At 42.9% G+C, this 18643-nt stretch overlaps 1 long non-coding RNA gene across 1 annotated transcript; it reads right to left on the bottom strand.

The window, feature by feature from the left end:
• Positions 1-4370: 4370 nt before the first annotated feature.
• Positions 4371-15144, bottom strand: LOC148146858 (uncharacterized). Its single transcript, XR_015760012.1, has 4 exons — positions 15000-15144; positions 7456-7541; positions 5955-6035; positions 4371-5047 (listed from the first exon to the last, which is right to left on the bottom strand). It is a non-coding gene; the product is annotated as an uncharacterized LOC148146858 (long non-coding RNA).
• Positions 15145-18643: the final 3499 nt, after the last annotated feature.

Here is an 18643-nt window from a genome sequence, read left to right as displayed (position 1 = left end):
AGATATCTCGGAAGTCAGCTTGTGTCTCGAAGCTGTTCAGGAAACAGAGGGTGGTTCAAATGCAAAAGGAATATATGTTCAGCTCTTAGATCATATTTTAGCAAGAGGTCAAAACAACTAATTCATGGTGAGCTGTCTATCTAGGTGAACGTGAGGACTGTAGATGCTGGAAATTAGAGTCGAGAGTATGGTGCTGGAAAAACACAGCATGTCAGGCAGCATCCGATGAAGGGCTTTTGCCCGAAGGGTCGATTTTCCTGCTCCTTGGATGCTGCCTGACCTGCTGTGCTTTTCCAGCTCCACACTCTCGACAGCTGCATATCTAGAACAGCTGAAAAGACTGAAAAGTACCACTGAGCAAGTTGCTGCAGAAGTGAATGTATTCATCGAACTTGAGTGGAGTACATTTGCTATTGGCAGTGACTTTATGACTAAATCATTTATGAAGACAAGGAGTTGGACTCTGCTTGATTAAGGCAGAATTGTGAAGAACACTGGGCTGTATATGTGAGAAGGAGGCAAACAGTCAATCTGTGAGATCTATCCCCACAGCATCGGCTTCTTCAAGTGCAATTTATGTTTCTCATGGCATCAGATTGCCTCATTTTTGAAGTTCTTTAATTTATTTGGATTGTAATTTGATTGTCAAAAAACATGATGTAAAAATTGAAATCCCATCTACTTTTTAATCTGCTGGACTTATTTAGTTCTTCTAGGTTATTGGTCTCCAAGTAAATCATAACAGTAACCTTCCTAGTCTTGGGACATTTAATTGGTTAAAACACACTACATAAATATTACGTTTACCACTCAAGCAGACAGAATGCATGTGTGTCTCTGTTTCAGGGCATATAGAGGGATAAGCACAATTCTCAATTATGGACCGTGCCTGTTGACCACTTAGAATCCCCACAGTGTAGAAGCAGGCCATTCAGTCCATCAAATAGACACTGACCCTCCGAAGAGCATTCGACCCAAACCCACTCCATTCCTGCATTTCCCTTGGCTAATCCGTCCAACCCTGAATACTATTGCCAATCCACCTAACCTGCACATCTGTGGACTGTGGCAGGAAACCAGAGCACATTGAGACACTGGGAGGACATGCAAAATCCACAAATACAATCGCCAGAGGGTGGAATTGAACCAGGCGCTGTGAGGCAGCAGTGCTTACCACTGAACTACCATGCTGCCCACAACTGAAGATGATTGCATTTTCCATGAAAATGCTTTGTTTTGGCAATCAAACCATAATTGTGTTCATGAAGCAAGCTGATTGTTCTCAACTGATATAGGTAATGCATCTTAACTATCTTGACAATTAGAAATTTGTTTATCATTTTATATTATATAGCAGTGAGTGCTTGAAGAACAGTATGTGACCCCTTCCCTCACGGCAAAAAAAAACACGTGCACTAAAACTCCTGTGCCTCTGTATCTTCCAGCAGTTGAAGTGCACACAAAGGTTTTAAAAGCTTACTTCATCTGCCTGATCCCTAACTCACAGCCATCAACGCACAACACAGATTCTTTGCAAAATTGTACTGCACGAGGGAAGGGCCAGCCAACTGAACACTCCAGTTCAGTCGCACCTCACGGGCATTTCCCAACGGAATTAATGTTCAGTACAATGATTTATAACCAACACAGGATTAATTGCCCAACATCCCAGTAATGGTAATGGTTGCATATATGAACTGACATGAGATAAGAGTTATACCTTTGTGAGCTCTCAGCAGTCTTTTGCATAAAGCAGCAAGCATTTTTGCATCATAATGCTTTAAATGCAGATCCATTCCCAGTGGCACCATTGCTAATGTGTTGATATTTGACTGCCTTCCAGCAACATGAACAGATATTTCACTCTTGCTGAAGTCAGAACAATGATAAAAAAAATGGAACACTGCAAACAACGCTCTCAGAGGTATTCACAAAATGTCTCTGAGTCATTCTTCATGAGCGTTGGAAACAATTCTGTGTGATACACAATTCATTGACAACTGCTAAGCTTTGTGTTAAACTCGATAAATAAAATTTACTGCCTAATTAGTATTCCCACTTTAATGCTTTCTTTCTTGTTTCTTACGTCAACAATCTGTGTTCTACTATTTTTTCTAAAGATCCTATGAGATTAGAATGATTCACCAGTGCCGATGACGAGTCACCTTCAAGTACTCCTGTAGACCATGAGTGTGTTGGTCTACGTACAGAGTTAAAAATCACACAACACCAGATTATAGTCCAACAGGTTTATGTGGAAGTACAAGCTTCCACAGTGCTGCTGTTTTGTTAGGTAGCTAGTGGGGCAGAATTATAGGACACAGAATTTATGATAAAAGTTCAAACTTTGATCCAAATAAACCTGTTGGACTATGACCTGGTGTTAGACAAAAGTGAGGACTGCAGATGCTGGAAATCAGAGTCATGATTAGAGTGGTGCTGGAAAAGCACAGCCAGTCAGGCAGCATCCAAGGAGCAGGAAAATCGATGTTTCAGGCAAAAGCCCTTCATCAAGGTTTTCAGGATTTTCCTGCTCCTCGGATGCTGCCTGACCGGCTGTGCTTTTCCAGCACCACTCTAATGTATAACCTGGTGTTGTGTGATTTTTAACTTTTTCCACCCCAGTCCAACACCGGCACCTCCATATCATGGTTCACATACAGTTCAACTCAAAACAATCCCCATCTGAACTCCAGAAAATATTATCTTTCAGCAAGGAGTATAATACAACAATCTCATCATTGATACTCAGCTACACATGGACGTATGGTACTTATGCGCAATAGGGGATAATGATGGCAAGGTACGAATGCTAGTGGACTAATTATCCACTGGCAACTGCTTTGGTTGTCTCGTTTCAAATTCCAGTATGGCAGCAGCTGAAACATATCTTCTGGAACTGACAGTCAGGTTTAATAATGGGGGCCCTGTTGTGAAATCTCATTAAGACATAGAGGACCACAGCACAGAATTGAATTGAATTTATTGTCACGTGTATCAAGGCACAGTGAAAAGCTTTGTCTTGCGAGCAATACAGGCAGATCACAGAGTTAAATGGCATAGATAAGTAAATAATAGGTAAATAATAGGTAAACAGCGGCAAAATCCAAAACACAGGTACAGGCGAATGCTAAGAGTTTGTGAGTCTATTCAGTATTCTAACAACAGTAGGGTAGAAACTGTTTCAAAACCAGCTGGTGCATGTGCTCAGGCTTCTGTACCTTCTCCCCAATGGTAGAGTTTGTAGAAAAACATTGCCAGGGTGGGATGAATCTTTGAGAATGCTGGCAGCCTTTCCATAACAGCGGGCCTGGTAGATGGATTCTGTAGATGGGAGGTTGGCTTTTGTGACTGTCCGGGCCGAGTTCACCACTCTCAGTAACCATCTCCGATCTTGAATGGTACAGTTGCCAGACGAGGTAGTGATACATCCACTCAAAATGCTCTCAAATGCGCACCTATAAAAGTTGGCAATTCATGCCAAATTTTCTCAGTTGCTTGAGGAAGAAGAGACGTTGTTGGACCTTTGTAACCAGTGCGTCCACATGAAGAGCCAAGAAAGCTTGTTGATGACTACTTCCAGGAGCTTGACAATCTCCACTCAATCCAGCTCTGTGCTATGTGCTATTAGCGTGTAAGGGGCATGAGTAACATCCTGCTGTAAGTCAATAATGAGTTCCTTAGTTTTGCTGGCATTGAGAGCTAAGTTGTTCTAAGTGCACCATTTTTACAGGTCTTCCACCTCCTGTCTGTAGTCTGTTTCATCGCCATCTGAGATTCGACCGACTATGGTGGTGTCATCAGCGAACTTTTAAATGGCATTGGTCTGGAATTTGGCGACGCAGTCATGGGTATACAGTGAGTACTGTAGAGGGCTGAGTATGCACCCCTGGGGAGCTCTAGTGTTGAGTGGTAGTGAGGATGAAATATTGTCCCCAATCTTATGATTGTGGCCTGTGTGTCAGAAAAAGACCCTTCAGCCCACTTGATGCTGTGCTAGTCAAAAACAAGCACATAACCTTTTCTAATCCCATTTTCCAGCATATTGTCTTGTGAACTTCAGTTCCTGGATTGTTCAGTTGGCAGGAACCTGTCCCAAGTCTGTTTGTGCTGTACAATTTTAAACAGAATCTGTGTCTCGAATGATGACTGTTAAATCAACCTCACTGTAGTGAACCTCATCTGATTAATTATGCCTTTACTTGGTCTGGCCAATATTTGACTCCAGGCCCATTGTAATATGAAGTGAAAGAACTGCATATGCTCAAAGTCAGAAAAAAAACAAAAGTTGCTGGAAAAGCTCAGCACATCTGGCAGCATCTGCGAAGAGAAATCCAAGTCAACATTTTGAGTTCAGTGAATCTGAGGAACCTGTTGCCAGACCTGCTGAGCTTTTCCAGCAACTTCTGGTTTTGTTTCCCACGGCAATCTAGCTGCTTAGAGTAAAGGGAGGACCTTTTGGAATGGAGATAAGGAGAAACTTCTTTAGCCAGAGAATGGTGAATCTGTGGAATTCATTGCCACAGAAGGCTGTGGAAGTCAGGTCATTCAGTATATTTAAGACAGAGATGGGTCGGTTCTTGAGTATCAAGAGGAACAAAGGTTATGGGGAGAAAGCAGGAGAATGGGGTTAAGAAACTTACCAACCATGATTGAATGGTGGAGCAGACTCAATGGGCTGAATGTCCTCATTTCTGGTCCTATATCTTATGATTCTGGTCTAACAAGCCACTCAATTCAAAGATGATTAGGGATGGGCAATAAATTATGGTCTTTCTAGCAAGGTCTATGTCTTATGAAAGAATACAGAAAAGATAGGGTTTAAGAAGGAAAGAGAAAATGGAGAGGATTTCAGAACTTTATTCTTTCTCTCTTTTCCTTCTGGAATCAGTAACCCAGATTATTCCAGGGTCTCAATCCATTCGCCATGGCCTCTTCCAAACCAAGGCCTACATAACCACATCACAGCTTCCCCCAATCAGCCTCTCCTCTTCACTGAAATTCCAAGATGTGTATACAGGGCTGAGCCTCCAGACACATTGAAGACCTGATTTTACATGCACAGAAAATGAAAAGACAAATCAAACCAAGAATACATGAAAAAGCAAAGTCCATGCAAACAAAAAGCCCCTTTCCTAAATGTTAGACTTATATGCATTCAAATAGCCTGCTCCTGACCGTAATCTTTACACAGGCTCAATGGCATCACTAAGCCATTGATGCCTTAGCAATGTTGTGTGCAGAAAACAAACAGTCCACACACAAGCAATGTCCCCTTAAGTTGCACAGATTCAACACTGCACCATAACTGTAAAGGGACCAGACAATGCAAGAAGTCATCCACAAACAGCAAAAGAGGAATTATTGGACATAAGAGCAAGAACAACCATCCTACCTAAAACTGTGGAACCACTTCACTGGAGCTCAGTAACTCGAGTATCTCATAACTTCTTCAAATAGGTTAGAAGAACGATTTCTTTTTAAAAGTTATTCTTAGTTCTGTGTGTTTTCAGACACAACCTTTGGCAATTCTTCAAGCTGAATGGAGCTTGGGGAGTTTTCATGAATTAGTGCTCTCATTGCAAAGCAACAAGAGTGCTTAATGGGCAGTTGTTAATAGATTTATTTAGATTTGTTTAAGTACTGTGAAAAGAGAATATTGTCACTACGTTCCCTTGCTATCTTGGATTACAGAATAAATTACTGAATAAATTGTATAAATGGTAAAATACTGAATAAATTAATATTAACTTGATATTAACAAAAATGAAACCACTTCAAAAGTTCATCTTTCCCCCTCTGGAGAGTTGTCCCTCTCTGCTCCTCTACTCCCCATTTCCAATAGCATCCCTGGGGTCCTGGCAATGTGTTCCTTTCCTAACACCACCAGCATCATCACTTCTGCATCTGCTATTTCTGATGCTGTAGACAGTCACACTGCGCGGTTCCCTCACCTCCTCCAATGCTGGACATCGACTGATGGATACTGTCTCTGAGTTGACCGATGGAGTCCTGGCTTGTCTTCCGATGTTGCCCTCCAAGGTGGAGCAGGTACGTGAACACGCCAGGCCCGGCCTCCCACAGGAGGACATCAGCAGGAGGCCCAGACAACCAAAACAAGAAAAAACAAAACATTACTGAGATGGAAAGACAACGACGAAGCTGCGTAGATGCAACAGAACCCGTCACATGAGCCATGAGCAGCCCAACCCCATGCTCAGGAGCCAAATGCTGCCAATCCCTCTGCCACCATCTTGGAAGTCATGCCATCAGTAATGCAGTTCAATGCATCCAGTCCACCCTCCAACAGGGACATTGCAAATATGTGTGGCTTTATATCCATTAATTTTAACAGGCGGAAAACAGGGGTTACATTCTCACAATCTAATTAGCACTACTGCACTGGCAGACAATGTCAGTGCTGCTGGCATCATCAATGGTCACCGAAAGCCAAAAACTGGCATCGACTTTGCCCATAAGCTGATGCAAGGTCCCACAGACACCCAAGGAACCCTCATCAGTGTCCAATCCTCCCATTCCCCACTCACTGCCCGCATTGACCTCCACTCGCTTCTCCCCAACCTGTCAACTCCCAACTCTGCTGTCCCTTAGAGCTTCACTTGGTGACCCATTTCTCTATTTGGTGCCAAGACACCACCTCACCTGCTACTTCCTTCGATATCTTACTCCTGACCCCACACTGCCTCTCTCCCATTTGCCACCTTGCTGCCTCACTCCTAGCCAATGGTGAACAACAGTGAGGCATCACAGCAATGAGCAGGAGTGTGGCAGGGACATGGAAAACACACATTTTCTGATCATGCCCTTTGATGCAAACACTTCACTATGAAGTCACCAGAAGTAAAATGATGGGCATTGTGACCCCATGGACTGTGAGTGTGCCCCCTGTAATTCTGGTGGAAACAAACATAGTAAGTACGGCAATGAATGGCAAGGTGCACTTGGAGTACTCCATTAGAGTTTACAGATAATCAAATTGACTGTTTGATCATGTACAAAACAAATCCATGATATTGTTTAAATGACATGATTGATTAAGAATCTAAAGTGGCCTCAGTCGCAGAAGAATGTAAGTTTGCAATTTTACAAATTAATCTCCAACTTTAGAAGAATAAAAGAGGCCATTCAGTCCATTGTAACTTTACCAGCTCCTGGAAAAAAATTACAGCCTCCCATCCCACTCTCCTGCACTTTCCTAATAGCTCTTCAAAGAATTCTATTTAAATATGCATCCAAATTTTTTTAAAAAGCAAGTATTAAAATGTTTCCATCACCAACTTAGGCTACCTGTGTTCGATATAAAAAAAACTCACTGAATGAAGGATTTTCTCCTTAACTAACCTTGTAGACTTTAACCAATCGAATTGCATTGGCATTCCACTTCCTATACATTGACAACAAGACCATTGAATAACAATTTTTGTGAGTGCTTACCTTGCCTCAAACATTCATTATTCAGTTTTGCTGTAAAATACAGGACCGCACTAGACAAAAATGTCCTGCTTCAAAGAGCAAGATTTCTGAAAGACAAAGACAGCTGCTGTCAGCTATAGTAAATGTTTATGTTAAAAGACTTCCAGTAGGTATGTTATCTTGCCATTTTGTATTTGGTTCTTTTAATGTGCTTGCCAATATCCATGATGAGAGTAAGCTCTTTCTGGTAAATACAATGCCCTCATGTCAAGAATGTAGAATGAAATATTTGCTGAAATTTTTCTTGCCCAATTTAGAGTCATATAGTCATGTAGATGTACAGCACAGAAACAAATCCCTTCAGTCAAACTAGCCCATGGTGACTGGATATCCTAACCTAATTCAGTCCCATTTGCCAGCACTTGGCCCATATCCCACTGAAGCCTTCCAGATGACTTTTAAATGTTACAATTGTACCAGCCTCCAGCATTTCATCTGGCAGCTCATTCAATACATGTACCACCCTCTGAGTGAAAAAGGTGCCCCTTAAGTATCTTTTATATCTTTCCCCTCTCACCCTCAACTTATGCCCTCTAATTCTGAACTCCCCTACACTAGGGAAAAGACTTTGTCTATTTATCCTATCCATGCCCCTCATGATTTTATAAACCTCCACAAGGTCACCCCTCAGCCTCCGACACTCCAGAGAAAACAGCCCCAGCTTATTCAACTTCTCCCGATGCTCAAATCCTGCAACCCTGGCAATATCCTTGAAAATCTATTCTGAACCCTCTTAAGTTTCACGACATCCTTTCGATAGGAAGGAGACCAGAACTGCACGCAATATTCCAAAAGTGGCCTAACCAATGTCCTGTACAGCCGCAACTTGACCTCCCAATTCCTGTTCTCAATACTCTGACCAATAAAGGAAAGCATACCAAATACCTTCTTCACTGTCCTATCTACCTGCGACTTTACTTTCAAGGAGATATGAATCTAAACTCCAAGGTCTCTTTGTTCAGCAACACTGCCCATTAAGTGTATAGGTCCTGCTCTGATTTGCTTTTTGAAAATGCAGCACCTCACATTTATCTAAATTAAACTCCATCTGCTACTGCTCAGCCCATTGGCCCATCTGATCAAGATCCCATTTTACTCGGAGGTAACCTTCTTCACTGTCTACTATACCTCCAATTTTGTATGATATGCCCTCACAGAGAATTTAAATCTTTTGATGCTACTACTTTTAACTTGGAAAAGTTCTGAGGAAGGGTCACTCAAACCAAAATGTTACTGTCCACAGATGCTGCCATTCTGTTGAGCTTTTACAGTAACTTCTATTTTTGTTACTTTTAACTTGGTATTGTTTCTGTGCTCTACGGTCTGTTCCCTGGGACGGACACCGAAACGAATAACTCAACTGTGCCTGGAGGGTCATCAACTCAGTGAAAGATGCTCTTTGGTCTGCCCGAAACCAGTTGGTCTTCCAGCTGAAGGAGTTGACCCCGACTGAGTGTCGCAGAATGGCACATTCCATGGTCCAGGAAATGTGCTGAGGGACACGCTGAAGCTTGGGGCAACTGCCACCAAGGCGCGGTGGGGAAAGACCACCGTGTAAGGTCTAAGCAAAACTGAGGACTGCAGATGTTGGAAACCAGAGTTTAGATCAGAGTGGTGCTGGAAAAACACTGCAGGTCAGGCAGCACCCGAGGAGCAGAAAAATAAACGTTCCGGGCAAAAGCCCTTCATCAGAAATCAAGGTCTGCCTGCCAAAGAAGAACAGGGAGCCCACTCAATAATTGGGTTCCGCTGATGCCTCAGCTAAACACCTGGATAGTCAACATACAGACTTGCGTATACAAATGATTCAGTCTGATCTGTGTATGTAAAGAAATGCAATGTATGCATATGAATGGCATCACCAATTGTATAGACATCAAAATATTTTTATTAATAAAGAATGTTATTGAAATAAAAAAAAATAAGTATTAAATAACCAATGCATCTTGGACAACGAGTACTGTGAACTTGTCAGAAACTCACCAACAATCCAATGGAATTATTATATTAAATATCTTTGAAATACATGTTACTAATTATTTATTTATATGTGATTTTTATCTCTCCATTGTACAATGGCAAGGTTTAACACATTTTTTGTGAGAAGATGAAAAAGGACAGGAATGTGTTTGCAGACCCATGACTCTAACTCTTGATTCTGCTTTCTATTATTAGTATTTTCATTTATGAAGTTTATTATTTTATTATTTTTGTTATTAAATTTAATTATTCAAGTACATTTAATAAATTAATTATTCACTTGTAGTATATATTATAATCTTTACATTATTACTTTTATTAATATTGTTAATTTATTACTTCCAAGCCCACTGCTAAGAGACAAAGTAGGATGTCAGAGCAATTAATGCCAAAGTGTGCACCTTGGAAATTCACTGCAGATATGGATATCAACGTGTACAATATCTATAGCATCTCCCCCAGAGTGTCAGGACTTATGACAGCTCACTACAGATCATGGGAACCATGGTACTGTCCTATTCATATATCCATCTAGATACCTTTTAAATGTTGTAATTGTACCAGCCTCCACCACTTCCTCTGGCAGCTCATTCCATACACGTACCACCCTCTGTGTGAAAAAATTGCCCCTCAGGCCCTTTTTAAATCTTACTCCTCTCTTCCTAAACCTATGCCCTCTGGGTCTGGACTCCCCCAACCCAGGGAAGCGACATTGTCTATTTACCCTATCCACGTGCCTCATGATTTTATAAACCTCCATAAGAAGTAGCGAAAAAGTTCTGCATTACAGTTCTTCATTGTATAAATAAGAAAAATGAAGGAAAAAAATGTTAAAAGATAAACATTTATTTTGTCTGCAGTCACTCCATGCTGGGGGTTCTGCACATGTGGTCACACCTCGCCCCCCACCCACCCCAACCCACGCCCTGCCGCACTGGGCTACCCTCAACTAGTTTTGCAAGCCGCTGGCCACTACCTGTGTCAGCATTGGTCCCCATTCCTGAGATTATGTAGAGAAGGTGCATTTGTTATTAGAGTGTAAGGCGGTGACCTCTCAGACAAACTCTCCGAAGGCAGCAGTGGGCAATGCCAAGGGAACGAAACTCTGAGAATATTATAAGAATGTTGCTAGAAATGAACAACATCAGCAAAGGCTTCTTCAAAAACTCATCAATCAACTGCACCACTGGTCTCAAACATTCACTACCAAATGCTTACTGAAAAGCAGGAAGGATCACTCGATCCAAAATGTTAACTCTGATTTCTCTTTACAGTTGCTGTCTGACCTGCAGAGCTTTTCCAGCGTTTCTGTCTCTGATTTACAGCATCCACAGTTCTTTTGGTTTTTATTTATGCAAATTATCAAATTCTGAAAAGAGTTACACTGGACTCAAATCATTAACTCTGTTTTTCTCTCCATCAATGTTGCCAGGCCTGCTGTGTTTCTCCAGCATTCTCAGTTTATGTTTAACCCGAATTATTGCCTAGTGCAGCCATCACTTGTAGCACGGATATGGAGTCATCCATTTTGGACCCTTGCCTTAAACACAGGTACTCTGCAGCTAGATTTTTCTAACCCCAAACTGTTAAGTTGACCCAATATTTTCCTGTTGTACCTTTCCAAGATATTGTGTAGATGATTTCACAAAAGAAGCAAGATAAATTGGGATGCAAGTTCGTGCGGACCAAGAGGTAATTTTGATTGAACTAATGTATTTTGTTATCTGTACAAAAGTAGAAATTGTCTCTTTGTGAGTCATCCTTAGTATTGTTGTAAGAAGCTGAAGTAAATGCAGTAACAATTGTGTTGGACGTCATGGTAATCACTGTCATCACGATATATACAGCATTAGTTTTGACTGCATCTGTCGGGTGCCAGACTGTTGTTCACATCATTTTAACGCCAGCACTGATCAGAAGAAAAAGTCCTACAAGGTCATATTGTCATGACTTTTCCACTCTTCTGCAGTGTTAAGGCAATGGATTTCAGAGATCCAACAAGGATTCATAATGTTGAACATGAGATTAGGGACATTACCGCATTCTGGTACAAGAGGAGTGAATAACAAATGCCAAAAGAAAATTGAAGGAATAGGCCCCTGAGCAAAGTTAACAGAATAAATTGTCAGAGCCTTTGTTCCCAGCACCTAATCTTGCTTGAGTGGACTGAGGGTCAGATAACCAGGCACAATGACCTCAATTCATATTCTGCCAGCCATTAAAATTAAGAAGTAGAAAATTGGTAGCAGCAGTGATCAGGTCTGTTCATTTCTGCAGTGATATTTCAACCACATTCTCAGCAAGTGAGGCTTTGTGACACAATCTGTACCTACACACATTGGCAGCAAAGGCTAGGCATGAAGTATCATTGTGCAATGATGTAAAAATTGCCATCTCTCTTATCTTGTGGTTTGATGCCATTCTATGATTTTGGGTTCAAAGCAAAACAGTCAAGATGAAGGCAAAGTCAAGAGCTAGCTTCAGATTTAGACTTCAAAGTAATACCTTATTGTATACCATGACTATAGATCCATCAATTAATATCTAATTTATCTTCCTGGTGTGTTCACATCCACATTAAGTTTCTAAAGTTCAAGTCTAGCATAGTGTTACAAAAACAGAAATTGGTGGAAATGCTCAGCAGGTCTGGCAGCATCTGTGGAGAGAAATCAGAATTAACATTTCAGGTCCAGGGAGCCTTCCTCAGAACTGATAGTAACTGGGAAAACATTTTTATGCAGAAGGTAGGGATGGAGAGACAGAGTAGAGTTAACAATAGGTGGAGATAGAGCCCAAAGGGAAAGAAGAACAGTTGGACAAAGGAGTGAACAATGATCAGCCTGGGAGAATAAATAGCTGCTAATGGGGACTATTAGTAACGAGCAATGTGTAGTGTGTAATAACAGACCATGTGATATCAAGGTCTGGTGTGTGAGGGTTGGTGAAAGGACGTGGGAGAGATGCTTCAAGCCCTAATATTGTTGAGCTCCATATTAAGTCCAGAAGGCTGTAGGGCTCCAAAGTGGAAGATGAGGTGTTGTTATTCCAGCTTGTGCTGAGTTTTGTTGGTGCACTGCAGCAAGTCTGAGACAGTGATGTTGGCCAGGGGCCACAGTGACATGTTGAATTGACAGACGATGGGAAACTCATAGTCTTTTTGTAGTGGACAGAATGTGAGTGTTCTGTGAAGCAGTCACCAGTCTATGCTTCATTTCTGCAATGTAGAGGAAACCACATTGTGAGCAGCAAGTGTAGTATAGTGTAGTGTTGTTTGGCATAACATGGAGTCTTTTGGTCGAACTCTACCCATACTGTACTATTTGTGTTCAGTGATGTCTGGCTCTGTGACCTTATCACAATACTGCTCCAGGGTCCTGAAGCCCTTGGACATCCCTATCAAACTGATTATTATTACTTCTTGTTCTCATTCCATTAATGTTATACAATCCAATATATTATACTATTTTTGATATGGGGACTGCTGATCATTGAGGAACTTCTACCACAAAGCCTTATTCTATTATTGAGACGTTAACAAGTGTTAGAGTCATAGTCATAGAGATGTACAGCATGTAAACTGACCCTTCGGTCCAACCTGTCCATGCCAACCAAATATCCAAACCCAAACTAGTCCCACCTGCCAGCTCCTGGCCCATATCCCTCCAAACCCTTCCTATTCATATACCCATCCAAATGCCTCTTAAATGTTGCAATTGTACCAGCCTCCACTACTGCCTCTGGCAGCTCATTCCATACACGTACCACCGTCTGTGTGAAAAAGTTGGCCCTTAGGTCTCTTTTATATCTTTCCCCTCTCACCCTAAACCTATGCCCTCTAGTTCTGGACTCCCCCACCACAGGGAAAAGACTTTGCCTATTTATCCTATCCATGACCTTCATAATTTTGTAAACTTCTATAAGGTCACCCCTCAGCCTCCGACGCTCCAGAGAAAACAACCCCAGCCTGTTCAGCCTCTCCCTATAGCTCAAATCCTCCAACCCTGGCAACATCTTTGTAAATCTTTTCTGAACCCTTTCAAGTTTCACAACATCTTTCTGATAGGAAGGAGACCAGAATTGCACTCAATATTCCAACAGTGGCCTAACCAATGTCCTGTACAGCTGCAACATGACCTCCCAACTCCTGTACTCAATGCTCTGACCAATAAAGGAAAGCATATCAAATGCCTTCTTCACTATCCTATCTACCTGCGACTCCACTTTCAAGGAGCTATGAACCTGCACTCCAAGGTCTCTTTGTTCTGCAACATTCCCTAAGTGTTTAAGTCCTGCTAAGATTTGCTTTCCAAAATGCAGCACCTCACATTTATCTGAATTAAATTCCATCTGACACTTCTCAGCCCATTGGCCCATCTGATCAAGATGCTATTGTAATCTGAGGTAACCTTCTTCACTGTCCACTACACCTCCAATTTTGGTGTCATCTGCAAACTTACTAACTGTACCTCTTATGCTCACATCCAAAGAGAGAAACAGAATTAATATTCCCAGTCCAGTGACATTTCAGGGTCAATGAACTCAAAACATTAACTCTGTTCCTTTCTTCATAGATGTTGCCAGGTCTGCTGAGTTTCCCCAGCAATCTCTGGTTTTGTTTCAGATTTCCAGCATCCTCACTTCTGTTTGATGCTAAACGTTGAATAGTAAATGAGTTTTGAAATAAAGACAATGAGATAAAATAAGAAACTTGAGGCAAAGGTATTATAAGTAAATTAACAAGCAATTATTTATTGTGGTCAAATCACTATACTGCTGGACAGAAAAATTAAATAATTGTCGAGGTTTATAAAATCATGAGGGGCATGGATAGTGTAAATTGACAATGTCTTTTCCCTCGAGTGGGGAGTCCAGTACTAGAGGACATATATTTAGGGATAGACGGGAAAGATTTAAAAGGGACCTAAGGGGAAACCTTTTCACGCAGAGGGTGGTGCATGCTCGGAATGAGCTGCAGAAGGAAGTGGTGGAGGCTGGTATATTTATGACATTTAAAAGGCATCTGTGTGGGTATACGAATAGGAAGGATTTAAAGGGATATCGGCCAAGTGCTGGCAAATGGGACTAGATTAGGTTAGGATATCTGATCAGCATGAATTAGTTGGAAAGAGGGGTCTGTTTCTGTGCTGTATATCTCTATGACTCCGTGACTCTAAATACAAAAATAATACAATTAATGCTGTTAATACAAAACTTCAAGAGACAGATGGAGATTAGGGATAATTCTATGATGTCAAATGAGAAGAACAGGGTGGAAACTTACACCAGTAGTAATTAGAAATATCTAATTTTCGTAATGGAATTTTTTTACCTTTTAGTCAGCATTTTTGCTCACTTTTGTCAACCTGTCTAACATAGTTAAATTGTTAAAGAAAATTACTAATGCAAGTAAATTGAACGTCCTCTTTTATTTGAGGACGTTCAATCAAGAATAAACATCGTACATAAACAAATCATTACATAAGTTTACAGAATATTGCTGGCAGAAATGCCATTGTGATGCTTACAGGACTTGCAAAGTGCTGTGTTTTATCCAGAAATCTTTCCAAACGAGGCGGTGCATTCGTAGCCAGGTAAACAGAAGGAAGTCCTCAGAGCGAAGCTTGGGGAGGGGGCAAAGAGGAAGGGAAAACAGAGTAAATTGTTCGTGGGCAAAAGGAATAAAACACTTACATGAGGAACAGAGATCCAAGGGGAAAATAGAGTGAGTGGTTAGACAGAGGAGCAGAATACACAGGTCTGAAATAGGAGCAGATTAAAGTTGTTGTGGTTCTGTTCGCCAAGCTGGGAATTTGTGTTGCAGATGTTTTGTCCCCTGTCGCGGTGACATCATCAGTGCTTGGGAGCCTCCTGTGAAGCGCTTCTGTGATGTTTCCTCCAGAATTTATAGTGATTTGTATCTGCCTCCTCCGGCATTTATAGTGATTTGTATCTGCCTCCTCCGGCATTTATAGTGATTTGTATCTGCCGCTTCCGGTTGTCAGTTCCAGCTGTCCATTGCAGTGGTCGGTATATTGGGTCCAGGTCGATGTGCTTATTGATTGATTCTGTGGATGAGTGCCATGCCTCTAGGAATTCTCTGTTTCGCTTGTCCGATAATAGTAGTGTTGTCCCAATCAAACTCATGTTGCTTGTCATCTGAGTGTGTGGCTACTAAGGATAGCTGGTCATGTCGTTTCGTGGCTAGTTGGTGTTCATGGATGCGGATCGTTAGCTGTCTTCCTGTTTGTCCTATATAGTGTTTTGTGCAGTCCTTGCATGGGATTTTGTACACTACATTGGTTTTGCTCATGCTGGGTATCGGTCCTTCATCCTGGTGAGTTGTTGTCTTAGAGTGGCTGTTGGTTTGTGTGCTGTTATGAGTCCTAGTGGTCGTAGTAGTCTGGCTGTCAGTTTAGAAATGTTCTTGATGTATGGTAGTGTGACTAGTCCTTTGGGTTGTGGCATGTCCTCATTCCGTTGTCTTTCCCTTAGGCATCTGTTGATGAAATTGCGCGGGTATCCATTTTTGGCGAATACATTGTAGAGGTGTTCTTCTTCCTCTTTTTGCAGTTCTGGTGTACTGCAGTGTGTTGTGGCCCTTTTGAACAGTGTCTTGATGCAACTTCTTTTGTGTGTGTTGGGGTGGTTGCTTTCATAGTTCAGGACTTGGTCTGTGTGTGTCGCTTTCCTGTATACCTTTGTGGTGAATTCTCTGTTCAGTGTTCTCTGTACCATCACGTCTAGGAATGGGAGTTGGTTGTCCTTTTCTTCCTCTCTAGTGAATCCTGTGAGTGTGGCGTTGATGATCCGGTGTGTGTTCTCTATTTCTGTGTTTTTAATGATTACAAAGGTATCATCCACATATCTGACCCAGAGTTTGGGCTGAATTTGTGGTAAGACTGTTTGCTCTAACCTTTGCATTGCACTTCTGCTATGAGTCCAGAGATCGGTGAGCCCATGGGTGTGCCGTTGATTTGTTCATATATTTGGTTGTTGAACGTGAAGTGTGTTGTGAGGTACAGGTCCAGTAGTTTGAGTATGCCGTCTTTGTTGATAGGTTCAACGTCCTGTTGTCTGTTCTGTATGTCCAGCAGGTTGGCTATTGTTTCTCTGGCTAGGGTTTTGTCGATAGAAGTGAACAGTGCCGTTACATCGAATGAGACCATAGTTTCTTCCTTGTCTATGTGTATATTTCTGATGATGTCCAAGAATTCCTGTGTTGATTGTATAGAGTGTCTGGATTCGCTGATCAGGTGTTTCAGTTTCTGCTGTAGTTCTTTAGCCAGTTTGTGTGATGGTGTCCCTGGTAGTGATACTATGGGATTCTGGATTAGTGGTGCTGGAAGAGCACAGCAGTTCAGGCAGCATCCAAGGATCTTCGAAATCGATGTTTCGGGCAAAAGCCCTTCATCAGGAATGAAGGGCTTTTGCCCGAAACATCGATTTCGAAGCTCCTTGGATGTTGCCTGAACTGCTGTGCTCTTCCAGCACTACTAATCCAGAATCTGGTTTCCAGCATCTGCAGCCATTGTTTTTACCTCATTGATTTTAACCCTACTGCGAATCCTCTTGCAAGGATGCCTGCCTTGAAGAAGTGATACTATGGGTCTGAGTAGGATGTCTGGTTTGTGCACTTTAGGTAGTCCATAGAATCTGGGGTGTTGTTGCTTTCAGGTTTCAGAACTACAGAGTGCAGTGGATGGAGAGGAGTGCAGAGTGCAGTGGATGGAGGGGGGTACAGAGTGCAGTGGATGGAGGGGGATACAGAGTGCAGTGGATGGAGGGGGGTACAGAGTGCAGTTGATGAAGGGGGGTACAGAGTGCAGTGGATGGAAGGGTTTATGGAGTGCAGTAGATGGAGGGGGATACATAGTGCAGTGGATGGAAGGGTTTATGGAGTGCAGTGGTTGGAGGGGTTTGTGGAGTGCTGTGGTGGAAGTGTGTTACAGAGTGCAGTGGTGGAGGTGTGTTACAGAGCGCAATGGTGGGGGGTGTTACAGAGTGCTGTGGTGGAAGTGTGTTACAGAGTGCTGTGGTGGGGGTGTGTTACAGAGTGCTGTGGTGGAAGTGTGTTACAGAGTGCTGTGGTGGGGGTGTGTTACAGAGTGCAGTGGTGGAGGTGTGTTACAGAGTGCTGTGGTGGGAGGGTATAACAGAGTGCAGTGGTGGGTGGGTGTTACAGAGCGCAGTGGTGGGAGGGTGTTACAGAGCGCAGTGGTGGGTGTGTGTTACAGAGTGCAGTGGTGGGAGGGTGTTACAGAGCGCAGTGGTGGGGGTGTGTTACAGAGTGCAGTGGTGGGGGGGTGTTACAGAGTGCAGTGGTGGGGGTGTGTTACGGAGTGTTGTGGTGGGGGGGTGTTACAGAGCGCAGTGTGGGTGTGTGTTACGGAGTGCTGTGGTGGGGGGGTGTTACATAGTGCAGTGGTGGGGGTGTGTTACAGAGTGCTATGGTGGGTGTGTGTGTTACAGAGTGCAGTGGTGGGGGTGTGTTACGGAGTGCAGTGGTGGGGGGTGTTACAGAGTGCTGTGGTGGGATGGTGTTACAGAGTGCTGTGGTTGGTGTGTGTTACAGAGTGCTGTGGTGGGGGGGGGGGGTGTTACAGAGTGCTGTGGTGGGAGGGTGTTACAGAGTGCAGTGGTGAGGGTGTGTTACAGAGTGCTGTGGTGGGGGTGTTAGAGAGTGCTGTGGTGGGGGTGTTACAGAGTGCTGTGGTGGGATAGTGTTACAGAGTGCTGTGGTGGGGGTGTTACAGAGTGCTGTGGTGGGGGGTGTTACAGAGTGCTGTGGTGGGAGGTGTTACAGAGCGCTGTGGTGGGAGGGTGTTACAGAGTGCAGTGGTGGGGGGGATGTTACAGAGTGCTGTGGTGGGATGGTGTTACAGAGTGCTGTGGTTGGCGTGTGTTACAGAGTGCTGTGGTGGGGCGGTGTTACAGAGTGCTGTGATGGGAGGGTGTTACAGAGCGCAGTGGTGGGGGGGATGTTACAGAGTGCTGTGGTTGGATAGTGTTACAGAGTGCTGTGGTGGGGCGGTGTTACAGAGCGCAGTGGTGGGAGGGTGTTACAGAGCGCAGTGGTGGTGGGGATATTACAGAGTTCTGTGGTGGGATGGTGTTACAGAGTGCTGTGGTGGGAGGGTGTTACAGAGTGCTGTGGTGGGGCGGTGTTACA

This window comes from Chiloscyllium plagiosum, unplaced genomic scaffold, assembly GCF_037043375.1.
Source record: "Chiloscyllium plagiosum isolate Xiang-an unplaced genomic scaffold, Cpla_swu_hap1 HiC_scaffold_18, whole genome shotgun sequence".
Lineage (NCBI taxonomy): Eukaryota > Metazoa > Chordata > Chondrichthyes > Orectolobiformes > Hemiscylliidae > Chiloscyllium > Chiloscyllium plagiosum.
Note: the sequence above shows the minus strand (reverse complement) of the source record. Positions and strands in the feature narration are given on the sequence as shown.